General features: G+C 35.7%; 1 long non-coding RNA gene across 1 annotated transcript in view; it reads right to left on the reverse strand.

The window, feature by feature from the left end:
- Positions 1–419: 419 nt before the first annotated feature.
- Positions 420–24,610, reverse strand: part of LOC107076516 (uncharacterized) — a 54,640-nt gene continuing 30,449 nt past the window's right edge. Inside the window, exon 3 of the long non-coding RNA XR_011189151.1 lies at positions 420–1,340. This is a non-coding gene — a long non-coding RNA (uncharacterized lncRNA). The remainder of the gene's footprint in view (positions 1,341–24,610) is intronic.

Genomic DNA, 24,610 nt, shown 5'->3' on the forward strand with positions numbered 1-24,610 from the left:
ACAACACCTATAAAGTACAGCGTTATTTGCAGAGTTAAAGAAATGTATCCTTGTACAACATATAAATCAATTTTTAGTTATTTGAGTTGCAATGGATTTTGAGTATGGCATCAAGGGAAAGAAAGCTGTATTGTTATATGGTACAGCATTTACATGAAGGCCTGCTGTGGAGATGCACTAATCCTTTTTTGACATAACAAGAAATTGACAGGGTCTATCCACACATCTTACCTTTCAGACACACCATGTGGATTGAAACTACATCAAAAGAAAGAATATTACTACAGGGACCTTGCATGTGTTAGAACCTTCCAAATTAATCCCTGTGTTGAATGCAAGGGCAAAGGTTAAAGTTCCAGCAGACATTTACATTTCAAGATACTCTTTATTTAATTTTGAGACGGTTTTTAAACAATTTTAACCCTAGAACTATCTCATAGAAAACAAAATATTAGCGTTAATGAATTTAAATAGTATTGTAACTGAAGTGTGTAGTTTTGGGATACAACCTAAAAGAAAAAAAAATCTCTTTCAAGTGCAAACATTAACAATATTTTTTACCATTCTTTAATTAACCTCATATATTTTAGAGATACTGTGAAAAAATTCAAATACCAGAAACTATTTGAAATACAGTGTATTGCAAAGACATTTTAAAGCATTAATCCTGAAACTTGACCAGCACCTACATATTTCACATGCAATATATACTGTAATTATGTACACAATTATATAAGTTTACAAGTATATACACAAGTTCAGAAAGTAGAATGACATACTGTACAAAGATAATTTCGCCCAGCTGTTTAAACTCACAATCATTATGGACTTTTGCTATATATACTGCAAACAGTACATTGTTTCTTGCATTTTTCTGTCATTCAGAATATTTTCACCTCCCAGAATGGCGTCACCCAGCATGCATCTTGATGCCATTTATCACCAAGTAAGACACCCGAGTTACCCCTCATGCCACCCCCAGGACCTTTCCTTCCAACTTATCTCTGTTTTTTTTTCTCCTACCATTCTCTTCTCTCAGTTTTTCCTCTTATTTGTATACTATCACTGTTGCTTCTGTGCTTCATGCTATCTCTTGTTTCCCTCATTCTCCTGTTCATTAGGAACAATTAATGGTTTATTCCATTCTGAAAAGAAAAGAGACACTACGTTTCAGCAGTGGAGCCTTCTTCAGTTGTGGGGGAGAGAGGAAAACTGGTGGTTGATAAAGCTTGGGAGAATACAAGCTGAGAGTGGAGAGGAGGCAGGAGCAGGAGAGAAGCAGCGTGGACACTCAGGTGGTGTGAAGTCAAGAGAAGTGAAGAGAGGTTTGAAGTCAAAACCTGCAAATGAACAGAGAGGATTAGAAGGAAACGAGTCTGTCGCTGAGAGAAGGGGGAAAGTATTTCAGTAGTTTCAGGATAATTTGGGTTTTGGATGTTCTGCAATAGGAGTTCTGAAACCCCTCTGTGAGAATGCAGAGAGGTCAGTATGATCGTGGCTGTTAAAGGTACAATGGGAAACTAAAGGTTTGGAGAGATCTTTGATCCTCACAGCCCTGACATGTTCCCTGAAACAGTCTCCCAGTTTACTTCCTGACACCAATGTAGATAGCTGGGCATTTCCTGCAAGAGTGTGCAGCAAATAAGGTTGCTGGAAATTCAAGATTTTGTGATCAGAAATTGTCCAGAGGGGCCTTGGATATGTGTGGTTTGGATATCTATTTACAGGTGATGCAATGAGTTCTGTTGCAGAGGTAAATGCCTGGTGTGGATGATTGCTGTGGGCAGTCAAGGGAGCTGTGATCAAGAAGGTTACGCAGATTAGATGGTTGGTGATATGAGATGATGGGACAGTCAGAAATAAGGGTACAAGTGGAGGGATCATCCTATAAGATGGGGAAGTTGTCATTAGTGGTCCTGGGGATACATAGGGTTTTAGGGTGGTAGGTAAGCACCAATGGAATGTGGGTGAGAGTTCCTAATTAGGTTGATGATCTGAGGGCTATTTTTGGTTCTAGAAAAGGCCCTGTCAATAATGTGGGTAGGGTATCCTCTCTTAATGAAAAAAGATTTACTTTTGAGGGCTTGGTTATGGAATCCATTTCATCACTGAAAAGTCTTTGGAGCCTGAAGAATTGTGAAAAGGGGAGAGAGTTTTTTAATGTGTGTGGGTGAAAGGAACTGTACAGGAGACAGCTGTGTGAATCTGTGGGTTTATAATAGACAGAAATAGAGAGTCATGCATGGTTAATGGATACAGTAGGTTTATGTCCAGAAACAGAGTAGTGGAAGATAAGTTAACTGTATACATGTGGGGTGCATGGAAGTTGGTGAAGTGATGCAGGAAATGCTCTAGCTGGATGTTAGAGTATGTTGTGACACTAGTGCAGTCATTAATGTGTTGCCTGTGGAGGTCAGGGACAAAGCCAGCAACTGCAAAATCAAAAATCTTCAAAGCCTAACAAATGCACGTTCTCTTGAGTTCTTTTGTTTGAAATAATGTGATTATTTGAAATATTTACATTTGTCTTGTTCTTCTGTAAACTTTGATGAAACCAATGGATAACCTAACAGCAATAAAGGAATGTTGATATGCCGTCTCCTATCACTACAAGCTGAATACTGTACTGTATATAGGGAAGAATTACATTCTTCTGTCTGGTAATATACTGTACAAAGTTGTTTATATTGTTTACAGTTCTTTGAAAGAACATAGTCCATCAATAAGGTTATATGCCAATTTGTGCAATTAATTATTTCACTCCCCACAATAATCACATGGTAAATTATACCACAAACAATGATGCCAGCATTTTTTACATTTGAAAACTTGTCATTTTAGAAGGCAACATTAAAGGCAAAATTCTTTCCAGTTCGCCCACACATAAGTGAAGACAAACCTGAATCATGCAATGTTTTTTATATTAAAGATTGGTCTATCTGTTTGGATACAACAAGCATTTGAAAACAGTTCTATCTATTGAATAGTGTCAATCATTTTAAAAGGCTTATTAAACGTTAATTCAGACTCCAAGGTAGGAGACAGGTTTCTAACAGTATTGCCAGCAGAACTGAATGCCCATCAATCTTGAAAGTACAAGAAGTCTCTTCAAGTACAACACAAAGGCCCAGGAGCACATTCAGTCCTTCTGAAACTTAACTGCCAGAATTTTTTATTCCCTCCACTGCTTGATGTCTTGAAAGAAATTAGACTACATAGACTGTCCTAAAATTTCTTCAGGGTAAAAAAACATTTTGCTTAAAATGCCAAAGAGTGTGTTTACTTACATGGGGGAAGGAAGAAAATAAGAAAACATTTTTTGTACTGCTATTTACAACAGCTATGGTATGTTGCTTGAAGCATTAAAGATCAACATTTCAATAATAAATTAATTAGCAGCATGGAATCTCTGTACATTTAAATATAGGTTTATGCCAATTTAAAATGCCTTAATATCTGGGGAAAAGTGCTAATAATAATGAACTACTTATCATCTTTGTTGTTATTCTGTTGATTTCTTCTTAATCTTTACACTTACAGTTCCAGCACTCATCACAATTTTACTTAATAAATATTGTCTACTAAATCATACTGTGACAAGCTGGTTCTCCGGTTAGTCAGGAAACAACCAGAGCTTGGAGGTCATTACCGTCAGGACTGTGTTTTTAACACAAAAATAAATATAAAAGTGCATAAAACGTAACTGGGGATGAAGCTTAAGTTTAAAATACCAAAAAATGGTTTTGACAAAACAATTCTCTTCACTGTATTAAATGAATAAATGCCCTGAGGCTACTCTGCAGACTTTACCAAGATTGAAGACTGCGCTCTGAGAAGCTAATGAATTGCTTGACCAAACAATGAGAATGAGGCATATGTCTGCATTCTCATGTCGGTCAACCAGACAATCAGTCAGTTCTCCATCCCCATGACCTAATTATGTCCCTGGAAGCCCCACTCTGCCACACATATTTATTTATCACTGACAACTTTTCAAAATGTATTTAACAATAATTCCTCCTAGGGAGTAGTAGGAAAAACTCCAGGTGAATTATTTCTGTTTAGACAAGGCATGCTAAAAAAGTATATCTGAAACTACATATATTATTGGTTCATATGATGGGAGCCAGCAATTTTGACTGTGACTTTATAATGTATGGTTATGTTGGCTTTCCAGAGATAGCAGTTTGACTCTTTAGATAAAAATCTCTCAATTCCAAAATACTGGCAAAACATATTTTAAAATTGCACAATAACGAGTGTGGTAAGTTAAATAAAAATGTTGCCTTCCCTGTCTGACAGCTTCTTAAGGAACTCACCTTTAATTCACCAGCTTCTGGAAATGAGGATTTGACAATAAGATGTACAGTACATATAACAAGACAATGTGAGCTGTGACTAGCTTAGGTAAAGCTTGAAACCCGGCTGTAGAGTTCAGTCTGGCTTTGGTTCAGTAAAAGTCCTTTGAGACCCAAGTCCTTTGAGGCATCAGTAAAAGGGCATTGGCCAAATAATATGAAGAATGGACAACATGAGAGCTGTGGAAGATAATTTTACCATTCCAAAAATACATGGAAATTCATTATTATCATAAAGATAGGTTCACACTTTCACCAAGTTATAAGTGATCAACTAATTTCTTTTTACATCTCTGTATTCAATTAAAAATTGCATCTTGTGTGCCCAAAAACTTGTCTCCCAGGTATCAATTTCTTTGCAGACCTTCTGTGCCCATTCCCACAAGTCCTCATCCCTTTTTTAGCTATCTGTTAACTCCCAAATGTCTTCCCACATTTTCTTCCTCCTGATTACATTGCCAAATCATAGTTTTTTATGTTTTACTTTTAAACATGGAATTAACCTCTACTTGCTACTTCGCAGCTTACATGCTGATGCAGCTCACCTCTATAATTTAATAGTAGGTGTTGTATAGCTACACATACTGTAAAACAGAAATACAGACATATACACAACATCTTGAATATGTGATAACCCATTATTAAACTGATGCAATGACCACATCATTAATTCTAAATTAAATCAAAAAAGAAGAGAAGAGGGATTAATATACTGATATTAATATATATATAATATATATAGATTATTATGTTTTGAAGGGAACCTAAACAATATAGGAGCATTTGTCAAGTTTTCCAACAATGTAGACAAGCTGCTTTGGCAAAATCATGTACACTGTAATGTTTTTCAAGCACCAGAGTTATGACACCTCCAAATAATATTCTCAGCCTATACATCTGTTTATTGAAATTTCAGTGTGTAAAGGTGATTAAATACTTTACTCATTCTGATACTCTAACATTCTGATAAATGTACATACATTTCTTAGACATTCTCTTTGCTCTACAGTTCCAGTAATATCACTTTCTGATTATAAAGTGTATTCTTGGTGAAAGCAGAACAATCAGTATAGCAAACTGATTGTATTTTGGAAACATTTGTTTGAAGCAGAGTAGTCTTTAGGGTGAGTAGTCTTTAGTTGTCATTTCTTATATACTCCAAATATTAATGATGATTGAAACCTTGAGTTTGTTGAAGTTCTTTGAGAAAAAAAAATATTTTGTCCATTATGGACAGCTCTTGCAGAGACATACTTTAAGTTTATCTGAATAACACTTACTGTAATTAAGAATGTTGTGCATGGACAATTTAGCAGTACCCTGGATTATTTTTCTTTCACTGGAATATCACTGACCCTAAACTAGGACTGCCAGAATCCTAGCTGCACTTTAGTCTGTGGAAAAAGCTTGTTTTACAATCTTCTGTGCTTATAATTGGAAATAATCATTCCGATCATTCAAATATTTTAACATGAATGGCAGTTACTGGATAACTATGGAGCAAGTCTAGACATCCAGGTAAAATCTCTGGAGCTCACAAAATGATTTGCAGAGTGTTGCTATCATAGCAGTTTCCCTATTCATTGCATGATCTCCTTCCAATGATGCCTGTGAGTTTCTTTTGTTGTTATATTTAGACAGGATGACAGCAGCACCCTTTCACATTTTGCTACATATTTGATCCTGAATCCAATTCAACAATGAAATGCAGAGTGGGAGGCATACCTTGTCAGGATCATGAGGAAAGGTGATTGGAGGTCAAAATGTGTGATTTACTAAGCAAAATAAGTGAGGAATGGGACTGAAGCCCTTGTACAATTCTGAAAAATATAAGTTGAAATATACCTCTTAAACTAATTCAAGACCATGAACATAACAGAAAAGGCTACACTAATAGAATAGAATAACATTTGGTAGAACAGTCAATTGATGTTTTATATATAGGGATAAAAAAACTACCTATTGTGGAAATGTCAAGTATACAGGACACACACTCTCACACTTATAAAAAATATATGTATATATTATATATATTATTCCATGTGATTAAAACCACACCAGTAGAGAAATAGCAGCAGGGAAGTGCTTTCTAGCCACATCTGTTTGAGAGCTGAGAGTATTGTATCTGAAAAGTAGTTCTTCAGAAAGGAAATCCCTTTACTGCCTCTCAGCTATAAACCTCTCAGACAGCAGGTGGTGACATCACATCCATCAACACCTCGGGATCCTTGGCACAAGAATGTGAAGAGGAAGCTGACCTTAGATGAGGGCTTGGCCTTCCCTAGTGGATCTCCAGGGTTCTTACACACCTCATGTAGAACAAAGAGAAGTGTCATAATTTATATGGGATGAGATTATTCCCCTTCCTTACATCACTTGCAGAATAGAAATACATCTATGATACCTACTATTAAAAGACATGTAAATTGAATGCATGTACTTCGCAATACAACAGGAAGAAATAAATACAGCTAAATCAACAAAACAGAAGTGAAATCCACATAATGACTTCTGGTGCACTGGGTTTGAACAGAGAGCCAATACTAGCCTTGGGAATTTAAATTAAATAGCTTAATAATATTAATACAAGGCTTTTCATCCCAAGGTGGTTCACATTGTAGGAAAGGACCCATTCCATTCACCGCTGCATAACAGCACCCACTAGCTGATGTGCTGCAGCCATTATGTGCCAGCAGTCCCACTACCCAGCAGATCAGAGGGAGAAGCAAGAAACTATTACTAAGTAGTTGTCGCTAATTGTTTTGAGGCGAAAATGTACAGACCCTCAACCCAAATACAAAGTAGCAAAAACATAGTGAACACCTAAATGGTAGAATCAACACACACATGAACAGGGAAATACACAAGGCAAGCAATGTATTGTAAGGTCTTGGAAAATCCTAAGAAATAAAGTGGTAATGTCACGTTCCTGTCAGTGAATATAGAAGTGCCTACCATGTACCTTGGATAAAGACCAAAGAGGCAGTCTGCTGCTACCCGGGGTAGCAGGTGCTACCCCAACAAAATACAACACCATCACTACCACTAATAATGAGAATTCTTTATAGATTGTTTTAGTAAGGTACTGCTTTTGTACTGTACCATTTTAAGAAATAAAATGTTTCTCAACTACTACATTTCATTTAGTCTTATAATAATGCATTGAGGGCAAATGATGTAAATTATGATGAATAATACATTTATTAATGCTGTTCTTGAACAGAAGGTTAAGTGGAGGTCTTTTTATCACATACTTTCTTATCCCTGCACGTAAAAGCTCACTGGTAGGACACAGCACTGCGCACATCCATCCTAGCACTATGCATCTTGATTTGTTGCAGATTGGTGTGTTTCACATTCCACATTGTTGGGACCTTATCTCCATCACATTTATCCAGGATCAGAGTTGCTCTCACACTCTCCAACCTCTGGTCTACTGATGTCAATAAGTCTCCTAGAAACTCCAAGCAACAGCAGCAGCAGTTAAATGATTTAGTTCTGAACCTCCTTTCCCTTCCTCTTTCTAATCCATTCTAATAATTCTAATCCATGGTCTAATCCATGGTCCCCCTTTCTCTCTCTGTTTCAAATGTCCAACACAAGAACTCTATGGACCCATACTGTTATTTTTTTTCCTCTCTCCCCCATCCTCCTTTTTACTGTCCACCACTAGTGCTCCCAGTCACTGACTCTCACCTTGCCCTATGGGTGCAAGGACACATCTGTGCCTAATCCAGGCTTTCTCATTCATCCCCATACTGTCCCTAACATGATGCATGAAGCCTAGCAGCTACAGCAACGGGTTTCGCCCCATTTACTCTCAGGTTTTCAGTTGGTGACCAAATGGGCAGTGTTGGCCCTTGATTATTCCCCCTCCTAAAACCTCAAGCTACTGTACATACATAGCTGATATTCCTTCTCTTTTCAGAAGAATGCTCAGTAGAAGGCTCAATATATGTTCCTAGTGTCTGGCTGAATTGAACAAAAAGCAACTCTCTTAAATTTTTAAAACCAGGCTACTCTTTTGCTTCTGCAGCACCATCTGGAGTTTGCTCTTAGCTCGGTGTTTGAAATCTGCATCAGTGCTTTGGAGATATGTGACAGTGCTGATTTTGTTAAAAACCAAAGTACTAAGCAGGCTATCTGTTAATATTGACAGCTCACGTTTTTCATTATTACCAAACAACTCAAAATGTTCTTTGAGTTGTTTTCCTTTTATTCTGTTTTATGTTAAATGGAGTGCAGAATTCACATAATCCAGGTGGTGTGGTAATAATCAAGTGATTCGCCGTGTACTTGTTTCCTGGATCATGCCATATTACATTCTGTGGCGTTTAATGTACATGCATCATTAATCCATCCAATTATTTACTTGATTGCTTTCAAAGGAGGTTGAATGGCCTCCTGTTATACTTAACCTTTGTAATGTACTTATGTTTTATGACAAGCGGTGTACCTTGGTTTGTCGTCTTTAGAATGAAGGGAAAGTGACTGCATCTAGAAAAATCACTAAGCATGCTTCTTCAGTCACATCCATGAGCTCATAAATGATTAACAATTTTAGTTATTTCTTTGAACATAGGCAAAGTGCAAAGAAACTAAATTTTAAAATAGAAGTTTACATTGTAAGCTATAGTATTTAGTACAGAATCGTTCTTTAAAAGCAACCGTGAAGTGTAAGTTCCCTAGTTTAACTACCACAAAAATTAAGTAGAAGCACAACTTTTCCTTGTGTTTTATGCTGCTTTGAGAAGCTTACTTATAGCAAAACGATGTCATGATTATATTTGTAAGCACAATATGGCAAGTATTGGTATGTTAAAAATATTTTTTTGTGGGCTCCATGCTAGCTTTCCCAAAGTAATACACTCAAAATTAATTTTAAATGCAAAACAAGATATTCTCCTGTGAAAAGCAGGCAACAATCTAAAAGCTGGACAATCTAGACACATTTTCATCAAAATAAGTTAAACCAAAGGAAATATGCTTAAAATTAACTGAACACTAAATTCTGAACAATGAAAGTGTGAATAAAACTAAAATAAATTTTCAAAAAAGAAATAATAATAATTTGCATATCACTCTAAGCATATCAAGCTTTCAAGTCTGTTACCCTAGTATTATTCTGAAGTTTTCTTGCATTGCCACTTAAAGAAAACTAATGTGAAGATTTATTATTATTCCATCTATTCTTCTTATTCATTTTTATGTTTCTAGCTTTCTTCATGAACTATAATTACTGTCCAGCTGCGAAAAGCATAAAAAATCATTTGTAAAACTAGTAGATAATTTGTTTATGGTGTGTAAATTATAACGTTTCTGTGGGTTCAAGTTAATGTACTGTCTTGTTATTTATGCGGTTGAGACCTGCAGTATGAATTGGACATGTGTTTCCATTTAAAGCACTCCCACTGTTTTTTTTCTTCTTAGAGATTATGCAGACTTTTCCGGTATTCATTAATACTCTAGATGAGTATATAATTTTTGGTTTGCATTTCATTGTCAAGCTCAGAGCAAAGTGCCAGGCAACACTTTTGCTTTGTTCTTCTTTTCACTACTCAGTTCCCTGAAATCAACCCGTTCTTATGGTTTTAAAAAAATTAAACGTGATATTCATGGTAAAAATATGTACCTGCATAATATGAATACATACAAATGTGAAACTACTAAAACTAAAAGAATAAAAGAAAAAAGAAAAAGAAACATCTAGATGCCATCTATCCTACTTAACTTTTCTACTAGATTCTACTGTCACCTAGACATTTACTTTTTTTAATGCATGCTAATAATGTTTGTAACAGTACATCAAATAATGTACGTGAATGTATGTAGAAAGTATTAATTTAGGATACAATTATGTACAGTATATTTTTAAAATATTCAACTCAGTGGTACTTGAAATAGTACGTACTGTAGTGAACAAGTGACATACTGTAAGCAAGGGATAAAATAATTTATTTTTATTTTTCAGTCTAAATTAGTGCCAATTACATTGAAACACCTAATCAATAAGGCAGTCTGGACTGATCAATGCTTTGTTGGTAGTCTATAATACCTAATAATTCTGGGGGGTAAGCTTGTATCGTCAGGGTTCAGATTTAGGGACATTTGAACATAACCTATTCACTGAAAATAGATAGTAAGAACAGCAGAACAGATTATTTACAAGTTGTGTAAGGCTGACTACCCATTTATTTAATTGTTCAGTATGTCCTGTCTCATAGTCATGTTATGACAAACTTTGGATGATACTGCAGCCAAAAAATGCTCTGTCAACGTTACACCAGTTATCATTATGCTAAGAAGTGGAAAGAATTGCATTTCATAGTTCTTTTTTGTTTAAAAAGTAATGTAAAAAAATGAATGGCATTTTCAGATAACCTAATAATGCATGATAAATAAAATAAGACTTTATTCAAGTCATTGTAACAATGCATTATTTATGTATCTTGAACAGGTTTGAATTTTCTAAACATAAAAGTTCTAAGCACTTAGCACTGTGGTTTTGGAAAACCATTAACACCATAAAAATGCATTCCAGTACTGAAATATTTTAATAGAGAATGTTTGAATGCCAAAACGACTATTAATAGGCAGCTTTGCGAGAATAGTAAGGAGTAAGTTGTACATCTTTCATAAAATTATCTATTTTGTGCTGTTTGTACAATTTCCTTATATTTCTCTTTCAGGACTGTAATATACTGCTCTAATGTTACTATAATTGCTGTTTCTGCAATTTTGCAGCTGTTCTATAGGAGTATGTTCTCTACAGGGAGCTCTGCAGTTGCTGATACAAGAATTTTCACTTCAGAAATTTGACGGTCCCCAAATTCAATTATGGTTATTTCACTTTTAATTCAATCGGGGCCACTGGTGAGGTCTTGGGTGATTTCAGTGTGTCTTGTGGTTAATGTGAAACTAGATAACATTGTTTCTAGTTAAATTTTGTGAAACCAACTTCTCCGAAACAACTGAGGTTAGAAATTTTTTTAACTGAATGAATATGAATTTTAATTGTGTGTGTGAATCATAAAAATAAAACCCTCTTTTAATAGTTGTCCTTAATGTTATTTGATTTTGTGGCAGCTACAGGCAGCCCATAAAAAAAACTAGTTTTATTAACAGTAATGTAACTTACAATGCTTGTATATATTATAGTCATTTCACTTAATTCTGCTGACAACTACTACAATAACAACAACCACAACAGCAGAGCTAAAACATTTGTTGAAGATTATTTTTTGTCATTGTGGTTTTTTATTAATGAAATAAATACATATTGTTACACCATAGCTAGTATGACGCTGACAGCTGCGGTTACTGATAGACAGGAGTCCAACTGCAGGGACTGGCAGCTGGTGGAGAAAACCGGGACTCGCCAGAGACAGCCAAAGACGAACGGAATTGTAGTTCAGTTGTAGCATACAACATTAAGGAATGGTGGAATCTGCAGACTGGCAGGCGGTTACAGGACGATGCCACTGGACTGTTGCGAGATGCGAGGAATTCAGGCAGTTTTCAGGTTCCAGGCCTCAGATTTCAGAATCTTTTGGGTTTCCATGTTTTCAGGCTGACACGTCTCTCAGAACAGAGCAGACTGCTGCCCTTCCTGAGGAAGCTCAGTGTCAGAGCACCATTCCAATGGCATAATTGGTATTAAATTAAAACAGAATTAAATAGAAAGAATAGGTGGATGAATTAGATGATTGGTAGGATGAGGGTCATTCTGACAAATGGCCCAAGTGTTTTTGGGTGCATGGAAGTGTTACTGTGTCCATGAGCAAACTTGGACTGTGAGCTGCTGGTTGCCCGAGCATGACACATATACATTATTACAAAAGAGAGGCGATTTGACCCATTTAGCCAGTTTTGTAGTTAGTACAGTAGGTAAAGTATCCAAAGATTTTAGCCATCCCTTTATTGAAAAGAGCTTGGGTACCAGCTATGGGTGGTTAGTGTGTTCATTATTCTCATAATCCACTGGATAAAGAAGTGCCTCCTTTTCTCAAGTTCAAACTGTATTTTCCACAGAGTAACACTTGTGTCCAAACATTCCCAGAGCCAGAACTGTAAAGGCAGTGTCTTCAAAAGATATTTGAAAGAAAGTGCCGAGTAATTCAAATTCATTAATATAGCTTTTCAGCAACATATGGAATGAAAAGAAAATATGGCTTTAGTAGCATCTTTATACCTGTACTTTGCAAACAATGCATGTCACAGAAGAAGCACAAGGATTATATGAATGTATTTTATAATCCAATTAGTTTTGAAATTAAAGGTGAGGAACATTGTGACCAGTTAGGTCAGCTCTTGAAACATTACATTAAGACTATGTTAAATGCCCTAACCAAAGCTAAAAGTGATGCTCATTGGTTTATGGGAAGTAAAGTAACATACTGTAACAGAACCCCAAACTGGTATTTTTCAAACCTAAGAAAATGTGCTAAAGACAATTGGCTGATGGATGGTATTGTTCTTACCAGTAGTTATTGTCTGATTTAACTGTTATTTGTCTTTAGTAAAGGCGATAAATGGTCTTAGGGAAGCTGATTAAAGTATGGAGGAATTAAAGTTAACTGAGAAAGAAGATGTACAGTAAGTGTCCAACAGGTTTTGTTTCTTAGTTTATTTCTCATGAGAAAATATCAGTATTCTCTCCTTTTCTGTATAAAAATTAAAATAAGACAATTTATCAGCAATTACAGCTTTTTTCTTCTTATACCACAGTAGAGATACAGTTAAATGATCATGTCAGCACTTTTCTGTATTTTTCCTTTTAAATGCAGCTGTTATATATTTAAATAATAATGTCAGCATTTATTTGTTAAATGTCATCATCAGTAATATTTCAGTTCTTGTACATATTTTGTAAATATATTTATATTAGCAACACAAAAACACATGAAATATTTTCCAGCAAATCCATACCCGCTGAGAATATTTCCCATGAGATGTCTGGGGATTTTTTGAAGCAACCAGTGAAATATTACCATAAAACTTAAAAAATGTACAGTACAGATGCAGCCATTCAAAATGGGTGAGGTATTTCGCGGCATACCCCGGTGGGCGTGTCACAGTATCACGCAGTATCACGCGGTATCACGCGTTTCACGTGTGTCACGTGACTAACTATCCGGCGTCGCCTTGTAAAACCGCCAGGGGGAGCTTAACCTCTCATGTACAGCATTTGAGCCTTTAATTTTGAACTGTGTATTACAGCATGTTAATCATCAGTCATTAAAATGTTGGTATATATTATGAAAGCAAGATTGCTCAGTTGGACAGAAGTACACAACCTACCTTTATCAGAAATATTTATGCATCAAAGCCTTTACTGAAGATATTACTAATAGTATTAATAATGGATGACTTTGGACAAGCTGTATACTCAAAGTATAATTTCTTTATAATCTGTCCAAGCCATACTTTGTCAGGCATTTTGTTTTACTTCAACGGGGCATAAAAACTTCCTTGCTTTTAACAGGGCGTTTCATAATTTCTAGCTACGAAAATGATTTAAAATGCGACACCTATCATTCAACTAGAGCTTAAAATATCACAAGGAAAAATACACACCGGTATTCCATTTCTCCCTAAACATTGTAAGCTTCGAAGTCTTTAACTAACGTGATACCGGAGTCAACAAGCATACTTTTAGAATTTGATTAAAAGGGAATATAATATGGAATCGCGTATCTAAAGAATTTAATAACGGTATGATTATATCCGTGTATTGCGGCAGGTCTGTGTAGGGCTGTTTCGCCTGCCTGATCATGCGAGCTGTCTTGTAGCCTACTGGTCTAGGTGCGTGACTACCAACTGGCAGGTTGTGTGTTCGAATCCAGCTGGTGCTGGACTTTTATTTTAACAAACATTTCTTCGAAAAAATAGGTAAGCGATATTATGGACAATCAATTGACTTTTATATTTCAAAATATCGCAACATGATCGATATTTGCGATATTTTGAACACATCTTCCCTTCTGACAGAGGTTCCTGCTTCTATTGTGTGTGTGTGTGCAACAGTACATTTTTATAGAGAAATGGAGGCTGGACAGTATGCGTTACAATATAAACATTTATATTGATTTAAATCGTGTTCTGATTTAAATCGCAAACGCGTGTTTAATTATGTGTTTTTTAATCATGATCAGGCTAATGCATTTCTACATTTTCTGTATGAACTAGTTTAGAGGTTCATACAGAAAGACAGCTTGTGTTTAAATTGAGTGTAAGGTAATTTATGCTTCTAAAGTCATGGTCAGTATTGTTGTACTGTGCTGTACTGTGTCACATTATTTTATAGCGTTTTTATTGCGTTATTAAATCCGGTGGCGCTGTGTTAGTTTCCTGACTCACATTATTTAAACTGCGACACTGATCATTCATCTCTAAATAAACTTTATTTTATATAGCGTTTTAAGCGAATACGTAATTAGATTGCTCATAAACCTAATCACTTTTTCTACATAAACACAGCGTGATTGCTCTCTGAAAATGCTTTTCCTTTATTTTTAAAGTAGGCTCAGATTTCAACTATAGATCGTATTATTATAAACTTTCTTGGAAAAATGTATTTTATGTAAACCATGTTTGCTATTAATTCATTTAGGGCTAAAATACGTTCATTGTCTTCTAATCGAGTCGAGTTGACATTGGAAGCCTGCCACACCCGGACCGTTAAACCAACGCATTAGCACGTCAAAGCCCATTGAGCCAGTATTGGCTTTAGTATCCCCCCCTTCTCCCCTCAATTCAGTTCAAGGTGTTTTATTTTTTATGGCCTTCACATGCGTTACAGTATGCTCCTATTCTTTTTATGCTCAGCTACTAAGATTTCCCTTCAGTGGTAAAATTCAATATCTACAACGGGCACAGTAAAGATGTTTACAGTAAGTCTTTCTACGACAGACCAACGGACCACGAGTGCCCCTGTCGGTCAATCAATCACGCACCGCGGTATCGCGTGTCATCATACCTGCGGTATCTGTACTGCGGTGTCTGTACCGCGCACTTTGAATGGCTGCATCTGTATGTATTCCCTGAAAATATATATATAAGGAAATGTTTAAGCTCTCAAATAACAAATAGCAATGAATGAGGTGGAATGACGTAGTTTCAAAAAACATGGAGAAAAGTATTTTTATTCTTATAAAATTAATACCAGTTTTAACGGCTTGGGGAATTGGTACAGCAATAGCTATTTTGCTTGTAGTTTTGAACATAAAAGTTATAATCATGGTGCTACATTACAGATACTCCATTCAAATCATAATGGTACAAAGTATTAATCAGGTGTGTGTGACATTAATAATAATAATAAATAATAATTGCTTACACTTATATAGCGCTTTTCTGGACACTCCACTCAAACCGCTTTATATGTAATGGGGACTCCCCTCCACCACCACCAATGTGCAGCATCCACCTGGATAATGCGACAGCAGCCATAGTGCGCCAGAACGTTCACCACACATCAGCTATCAGTGGAGAGGAGAGCAGAGCAATGAAGCCAATTCATAGAGGGGGATTATAAGGAGGCCAAGATTGGTAAAGGCCAATGGGAAATTAGGCCAGGACACTGGGGTTACACCCTACTACGAGAGACGCCCTGGGATTTTTAATGACCACAGAGAGTCAGGACCTCGGTTTTACGTCTCATCCAAAGGACGGCGCCTGTTTACAATTTAGTGTCCCCGTCACTATACTGGGGCATTAGGACCCACATGGACTGCAGGGTGAGTGCCCACTGCTGACTCCACTAACAACTCTTCCAGCAGCAGTACTGTTCTACAGACAGTAAAAGACAGCCATCTATCCATTTTATAACAGCCTCTTCCAATTCAGGGCCATGGAGGAACCGGAGCCTATCCTGGCGAGCAATGTGTACAAGACAGGGTACACCAAGCACAGGACACCAGTCCATACAGAAGACATCTATTCATTTTCTAACTGTTTTATTTAATACAAGGTTGCAAGAGAGCTGGAGCCTTTCCTACTAAGCAAAAGGTGAAAAATAGAGTACAATGTGGATAGAACACCAGTTCAATACAGGGTACACATAGACACAAACATAGATACACACACTCACTCCAGGACCAATTTTCCCAGAACCCAATTAACCTACGAGTGTCTTTGGACTGTGGAAGAAAACCAGAGCACACAGAGGAAACCCACATGAACACATCCCCAAATTAATACAAATTCAAAGCAGAAAGCACCCCAGATCCAGAATTGAACTCAGAGCCCCAGGGCTTTAGTTACAAAAGACATTTGTAACTAAAATGTATGTACAGTATGGGTTGAGTTCTCCAGTAAAGCATGAATAACAGCCTTGAGATGTCATTACAAGGGTCCCATTTGAAAAGGGATCAACAGTATTACATACGCCATATTTGAAAAGAGATTACTGCAGTCTGATACAAGGCTCTGACTTTCTATTTTGCAACCAGTACCACAAAGTAGAAAGCAATAAAGAACTTTAAATCTATGAAAAGAGAACTTTTAGTTTTTAAATAAATGTTTCAGAAGGTCACAACACCCCAAATGTATGAAAGTGAAAACAAATAAATGACACTTTGAGATGTAATATAATATAATGCATCCTTATAAAAAAACAAAAGTTTCCAATAAGTATCAATCTCAAGTATCTTTTTCAATATTTAAAAAAAGTGAGAACATATTTCTTGTCAGTTGCCTCTATTGTGTGTTATTTTTTATTACTTCCTATTACATAGGGACTAAGGGAATGAAATTGTTCTCAGAGCCAAGAAAAATAAACAAGACATAAGCTCTCAAAACTGAATGAAATTTAAACATAAACCTGGACACAATTTTATACATAGAATGTAAAGCTTTGTTTAAAATAAATTTCTTTGAAACATATGAATTACCTTCAACTTTCAACATGTATTTCGACATATTGTAGGCCAATTTATTTTAATTCCTTGGTGACCATTACAGATTTTTCCAAGATTACAAAACCTTTTTTTCTTGTTTTATTCTTCACTTTTCCTTACACTAACATCTAGGACAGGAATCTGAGAGACTAAAGAAAGGTCAGTATTTCTGTAATTAAGCGCTTGTTATTTGAGTGTTCATTTTGGAAGGATGTAGTTTTTATATTTTTATTATATTAACTTGTGAATTCATACCATACGCTTATTTAATAAAGCAATTAATTAATGTATTTTTAAGCAATATTAGAAACACACATATATAATTAGTGTATATAATTTAGTATTGTTAATTACTAAATCTATTTATAAGATGAAATATGTAGTTTATGTTGAAGTTGAATGACAGATAGAACTGATATGTACTTTGCGAAAAACAGTATTGGATTAAAAATTTCTTTAGCTCTATTACTTCACAGGTTGGGCAGCTTGCTGGAATCAAACACCAGACAATCTGCATTCATTCTACACGTTGAATAGCTTCCACCTTGTCTTTAAAAACCATTCTGAGTTACAGTATCTCTTAATTGCTTCACTATTAAAACAGCAAAGCTAACAGGACTGCTTTGAGAAGTAGGTAATGGCTGAATTTGGAAGTGGTGACAGAGCAGGTTACTGATACCTAACAGTTGACAAAAACAAAGGTCCTGCCTTTCCCTAAAATGCTATTGTCAGAGGATGTCCTTACCAGTCAGCCAGGTAGCAAAACTCCCCTGCCCAAATTTATCTCATCCCCTTGAAAGGCTTATAGCATGACTGACAACTCCTGACTGCGGGTGGGGAGCAACACAGCCTGGTTTAATGCTTGTTCTTCAGATAAGCATCATAGGGGGCCCAAAATAATTACAATTGACCACATTACACTGGCCCCTAACATGATGCAAATCAGTTATACTTTTGCAGAAAGTGATAGAAACCAAGGCTGTCTAGCCTCTTTTGCTTCTGCTTCTTAAAGCTTCCAACATAGTATAATGTTGGAAGACTACCTAACAGTTGTTTTGAAAAGGAAATTAACACTGTCACTGATTTTACTGGGTGTTTTGTTTAAGATCATAATGATACAATCAACCTGGTGTGATTACACAGCATGATGCATGCTGTTTAGATAGTATAGAAAATGTAATTTATCATTACAGACATTAGTTTAAAACAACTGACAGCATGTGCTAGGACACATGACACAGCATATCGAGTGGTGCAGAGAGAATAAACTGGATATAATCCAGCAAGGGGCAACAGATGAATTTAAACTGGGTTTAAACTGTGAGTTAGATTTTAATGCAAATTTTCAGCATCTCTGCTAAAAATGTTTTCAGCAATCTCTGATAAAAACGTGTTCACTGAGGGGAGGAAAGATTGTTGATTCCTTCTGTTCAATGTGGGTGATCATGCTATCCTAATATAAAAATGCACAGCTGTTTATTTTGCTGGACAGAGCCTGCAACATTACCTGCCTTGAATTGCTTTTAAATTGAATTGCTTTTGAATTGAAACGTTATTGCATGTGTGTAAGCATAAATATGCTGCTTTTCTCATGAGTGACATTAAACAGGAATACAGGTATAGAGATGTCTCTCCAAAACAAACAAATTGTAAAAGAGGTTTTGTTCTGAAATTCTGATCCTGGTGAACTGTGGTGATTCCAACTTGTGTTCATAAAAGCTCACTGTGTTTAGAACTATTTAGTTTAAAACCTGTTTAGTTTTACAGGGATCATCTTTCCCCATATTAGGGACAGAGTCTGGGCAAACCAAAATAAAAATCATAAAAATCTTGTTTTCGTGGTTACATGATCCTTAAAACTTAACATAAGCCACATCAAATTTGAAACAGTGGTTAATTGCCTCTAAAATGTAAAAAATATACACAACATTTCAGCTGTGGTGATACTTGCACCAGGAAAATGTAACAGCCATACTATTCTATAAGAACCATTTTTGTGAATGGACAGTGTTAACCTTGTTTTGATTAGAGAACCGAGGTTAAGTGATGGGAGATTATGTTGCTTAATGAAACAATACTTTAGTACTGTTTATAAGCAATAGCAGTTATTGCCTTAGGGAATTACCCCTGATATGAGATACATTTTCAACAAGGAGGACATGAATTATTTGAGGTCAAGAGTCAATTAGTTGTACCATTGGTTTTCATATTTCAGTGTAATTATTTCTTTAAATGAACGCAGATTACAATTTTTCTCTTCTAAATGTACTTATTTAGAGAATAAAGAAAGTACAAGTTCCAAAATGGCAATCAACCATCATTCCAAAAATTCTGCACTAGGTTACTTGCTATCTTTTGTGTAAGTAAAAGCTGCCATCTATGCAACAACAGCACTCTTCAGTAGCAAGGTGACCACTTGTTGTCAAGAAATGTCCAAGGAGACCAGGCATCCACCTGGATTTTAATGACCCAATATACTGACTGACAAGCACAGAGATTACAGGTCCCATAATTAAAGCCTTTGGTCTGACTTCTTCAGTATCTGAAACACAGCGTCCTAAATGTGAAGTCCATGATATAATCACAAGGAAACCAGTTGTTATATGCATACTGTACATATGCAATGACAAATTAATAATGTGCATTTAAATGATAAATACTGTCATTTTAATCTGCACTATAATTGCACTATAACCATGAGAGTCTTGGAGATTCGTGACCATTCATTCTTATTCTTTTTTTTATTCTTATTATTTCTGTGTATTTTGTCTGTGACAGAAATTAAACATATTGTAGTATTCAACTCCTTCCAGCACAACAACACATTAAGGTAAATAGTTCTCTCTCTTCACTGCAGAGTGGAACAGAACAAATAAATTGTAGCCCTGGGTTTTAATTGTTTCAGTAAATATATAACTTTGTAATCTGTAAATTACAGTAACACTAGACTGCCCACGTAATGCGTAGGCTGTGCATACAAAAATACATAAACAGGACGAGTTAGAGTCACTGCACCTTTTGTCCTTAACAGTCTGCCAGCTGTTATTCAATAAAATAAAAACTTTAGGAGCAAATTCAATTAAAAAGTTTTTTTTTCAGTCTGAGTTGAGGTAATGTATTCATGGAGACTAATTCCTGCAGTCTTGACATGTAGAAAACAATACATTAAAAACAATACATTCTAAAAGCTAAACACAATAAGAATATTTTCATACACTTTAATTCAAACCTTCAATATTTAAAATATATCTAGATCTACAGATCTACATATATATATAAATTGTAGATCTACAGGTCTACAAATAGATCTACAGGCTTTGTTGAAGGCTTAGATTTCTTAGTGCAGTTTCAACAAGGATCACTTCTATTGTTTATAAAGTTCTCATTGTAAATGTTCTAATTGATTAATCAACTCTAGACCCGCTGCAGTGCTCAAAGTTACATTTATTGTAGTCTTGCAGTCCATGTCTTTTGTTCAATTTTTTAAAAAGTCAGCCTTTTGCCGACTCATGTCAACTGTTTGGGCAGTCTTCCATAGATGGACAGACAATGAGGTTGGGATAAAAATGCAATAATAAAAGTTCAACTCTACAGTGAATCTTTTTTCATACAGTACCTTGAAACTAAAACTGTCCATAGGACAACCCATAAACCTAAGTATATTACCAAAAATCTAGCTTGGGTAAATGCTGTATCGTGCTATTATAAACTTCAAGAAGATATGTGGAGCATATCAAATAGGTTTGGAAATATTTAAAGATCCTCGTAGAAGAAGAACAATACCAGATTTAGACTTTTCAATATCTAGTACAATGCATGCATCACTTTTAATCACATGAGAAAAAGTATAATTTATGGTATTTGAGTTAGTAAAAATAATGTTTTCTCTGCTCAATTTGAACAAAGGACCAGTTGAAATACATTTTGTTGGTTTTACTAACAGAAAAATACAAAAGCATTGCAAATAACACAGGGTCTTGGATCATTAATACATGGATTCACAGCTGGGCAAGAAAAGTGGGTCAGACACTATGCCTGCCCATTCTTTGTGGGAAAAATGGAGATGAAGCTTTTTATATTAAACCTTTTTGGCTTCTATTTTTAAAGTTACTCTAGAATGAGGTTTCTGACCCAAAGAAAGAAACTGCAGCATCTTTAATTTGGAACAGCTGCAGCTAAAAGAATTCAACAAGTCCAAGATGAAAATACTTCCTATTTTGTTTCTGTGGTTTGAATTCTGGGCACATATAGCACTTCCTAAATAAAAACATGTAACCCAGAAATTTGAAGTCCTCTTTGGCTTTATTGCAACTTAACCTCATAAAAACACAGATTTAATGCATGTTTTAATGTTTGGAATGAAAGAAAAGTGCCACGGGAAAAAAAAAAGACTTAATGAAAATACTTCAGATCAGCAAGGTCTGCATGCCAGATGACCAGAGATTGCACTTGTGATAGGACACTGAAGAGGGATGTTGGGAAAAGAGGATTTTTAGAGAATAGTCCATCTTTTTTTAAGACTTAAGTTTGACACCTGCATTCAACAGCTCATTGAGATCATTTAGCATGAATTTAGAATGACAGCAATTCTAAATTCAGTGCTGGCTGTCAACAAACTGCATAAAACAAAACTGTTTCACAGTGAATGTTGAACGGCAATGTCTAAACAACTAAACATCTTGAATTTCTCTTAGAACATACTGAATCAACAGATTTAAAAGACGCCATTACAAAAGACACGTGGGTTGGATTTTAGAGCTATAAACTGAAGAGGTTAGCAAACTGAAAATATAAAATGGATTGAGCTTATCCATGTGGTTTAACTTATGAAATTCAGCATGTGGAGATTGTTTCACTATACAAATACAAATATGTGCACAAGGCACTTGCACTAAGTAAATAGCATTAGGCCTCTTATGTGGGAGGCTTTGCATCTGTGCCCTAAATAAATGTTCAGTACACCACAATGGGCCAAGACCTGTATTCTTTTATTTAAAATGGCATGTAGCTTATGAAGTCAACACTGCTGGTTTCAATACTGCCATCTCTGGCATACTTCCCAAGTCCCAGCTTCATACAACACAAGCGGGCATCAAACCCCTCTTGTGTGGGTTTGGCTCTTGCTTCAAAACAAAGGAAAAAAATGTATTGAATAATCCTAAACACAATTCTTTCCACTCTTTTGATTCATTCACAGCTCTAAACCAGGGGAACATTTATACACGGATGAGCACAGCAGTACAGCACTTTAGATGCATAACAGAAAGAAATACAGTCATAATTTTAGGGTGTTTAAAATTATGTTCTGCATGTAGGGTATAAGATTTGAAATATAAGTGTATCCAGACATCATTGGTCAGTATGTACTAACTGTCTTGTACAGAAGGTACCTTGGGCCTCAATGGTAAACAATAAACAATGAACAAGAATTGTATTGGCAGAGGACATTCATAAAAATTGATAATTGGCCACTCCAAATTACAACTCAGATATAAATAGAAAATGCAAATGTGAAGGGAAACATTTAATAAAACATGGCAATAAAAGAAAGTAACCAGTAAAATGCACCCATGGTCAGTGTTGTAAGTTTAAATAATTAAAAGGACCAAGTCTAAAAAAGTGTCTTATCTCATGCTTGAAATCAGCTGATACCTTCCAATTCATGGTACACTTTTAGTTCTCTTCCTCATGATGAACAGAATCAGTGCCTCCTATTCATTCTATTTAAGACATATTTAAGTCCAAATAATTAAATACACTATAAATGTGTTAGGTCAAAACCTAACATTATCATTTACAAATAATGAGAAATAAAAGAAGTAAAGAAATATTACAGGGATGCGTGTAATTTTAAATAGGAAACGTTTTCCATAAAACTCTGTTTATATGGTTCACCCCATTCCTAGCCTCCCAAGCACACATACTGATACCATCCATCCACATGCTAGCTGCTTTATCAGAGTCATGGGGGAACGAGACCCTATCCCAGCAGGCAGCGGGCGCAAGGTAATATACACCATGGACGAGATGCCAGTCCAATGCAGGGCAGAAACAGACACAAACTCACACATAATCATGCCAGGGACAGTCTTCCCCAAAATCAATTAACTTCCCAGTATGTTTTTGGACTGTGGGAGGAACCCAGAGCCAACCTGATACCAGTATGATACAGTATGATACTGATACTGTTTAGCTGGTACAGACAGTGTAGAAGAGAGCCTTTCACCATTGCCAGGTCAGCTGAACCATATTTTACTAGCCGAATCAGCACCAGGAGGGTTGCAAATGCAGTCCATAATGATGCTGAATGTTTTAATTTGTATTTAAATCATTGCAGGTAACAGGTTGGTAAAGGTAATATTTTATGCTTGATTTAATAAAGAATGTAGGTAAGAGACTGACAACAAAATGAAAACACTGTGACCCCAGAGGGTTAAATTTAGTTAATTTTTGCTTTAAAAGACCCAATTGTGTTCTGTCTATGCATCCTCCAGCCTTTTTACCAATTACCATAACTAAACTGGGAGTTCTTCTGCTTGAATGTAGCCAGCACACAGCTGTACTCAGTCAAGTGGAGAATGCCTGAAGAACAGGTGCAAATGAGATATTTTTCAGTCAAGAAATCCAATTAAGGCCCCAAGCATGTTCCATCTGATGTTTCGTGTCTATAAAACAAATGTGGGATGTACTTTGTGTGGTCAGATTAAGCATAGATGAAAACATGTAAAAAAACAGGTGCTTACATAAAAACAAAAACATTTTCACTATCCATCTATATATATACAAAGTATGTTAAAAATGGAATTATACAGCATAAAGTCATAAAAATGATCACTTTTAAATGATCACTTGTTAAGGGTACAGTACATATATTTTCCAGGAACATGGCAAATCTGAGTGAACACTGATACAGAGATTCCAGCAGTGATTTTGAAAAAGCTAAGAGGGTTATGTTTGTGTTACCTGAACCTACTCTTCCACAACAGAGTTTATGTAGGCTAAAATTACCATTTGAAGAGACTACTTACAAGAACAGAATTATTTTTCCCTAAAACTGTTTGAGTTGAAAAAACTCAAAGAGACATCATGGGTTCTGGCTGTGATTATAATGATCAACAGAGTATTTTTATGCCAGATACATTTGTATTGTGTGTCTCAAATGATAAATTGTTCTACTCTGACTCATACTTTGTATATTTAATCTCATGTTGTTATATCATCTTTATGTAAATATGTCTTAGTTCTAGCATTTACGAACCATCCATCTATTTCCAAACCACTTTATCTAAAACAGGTTTACAGTGGAGCCAGAGACTATATCGGCAAACAATGGGCACACGGCATTATACTGTA

This window comes from Lepisosteus oculatus, chromosome 3 (assembly GCF_040954835.1).
Source record: "Lepisosteus oculatus isolate fLepOcu1 chromosome 3, fLepOcu1.hap2, whole genome shotgun sequence".
In the NCBI taxonomy this organism is placed as follows: Eukaryota; Metazoa; Chordata; class Actinopteri; order Semionotiformes; family Lepisosteidae; genus Lepisosteus; species Lepisosteus oculatus.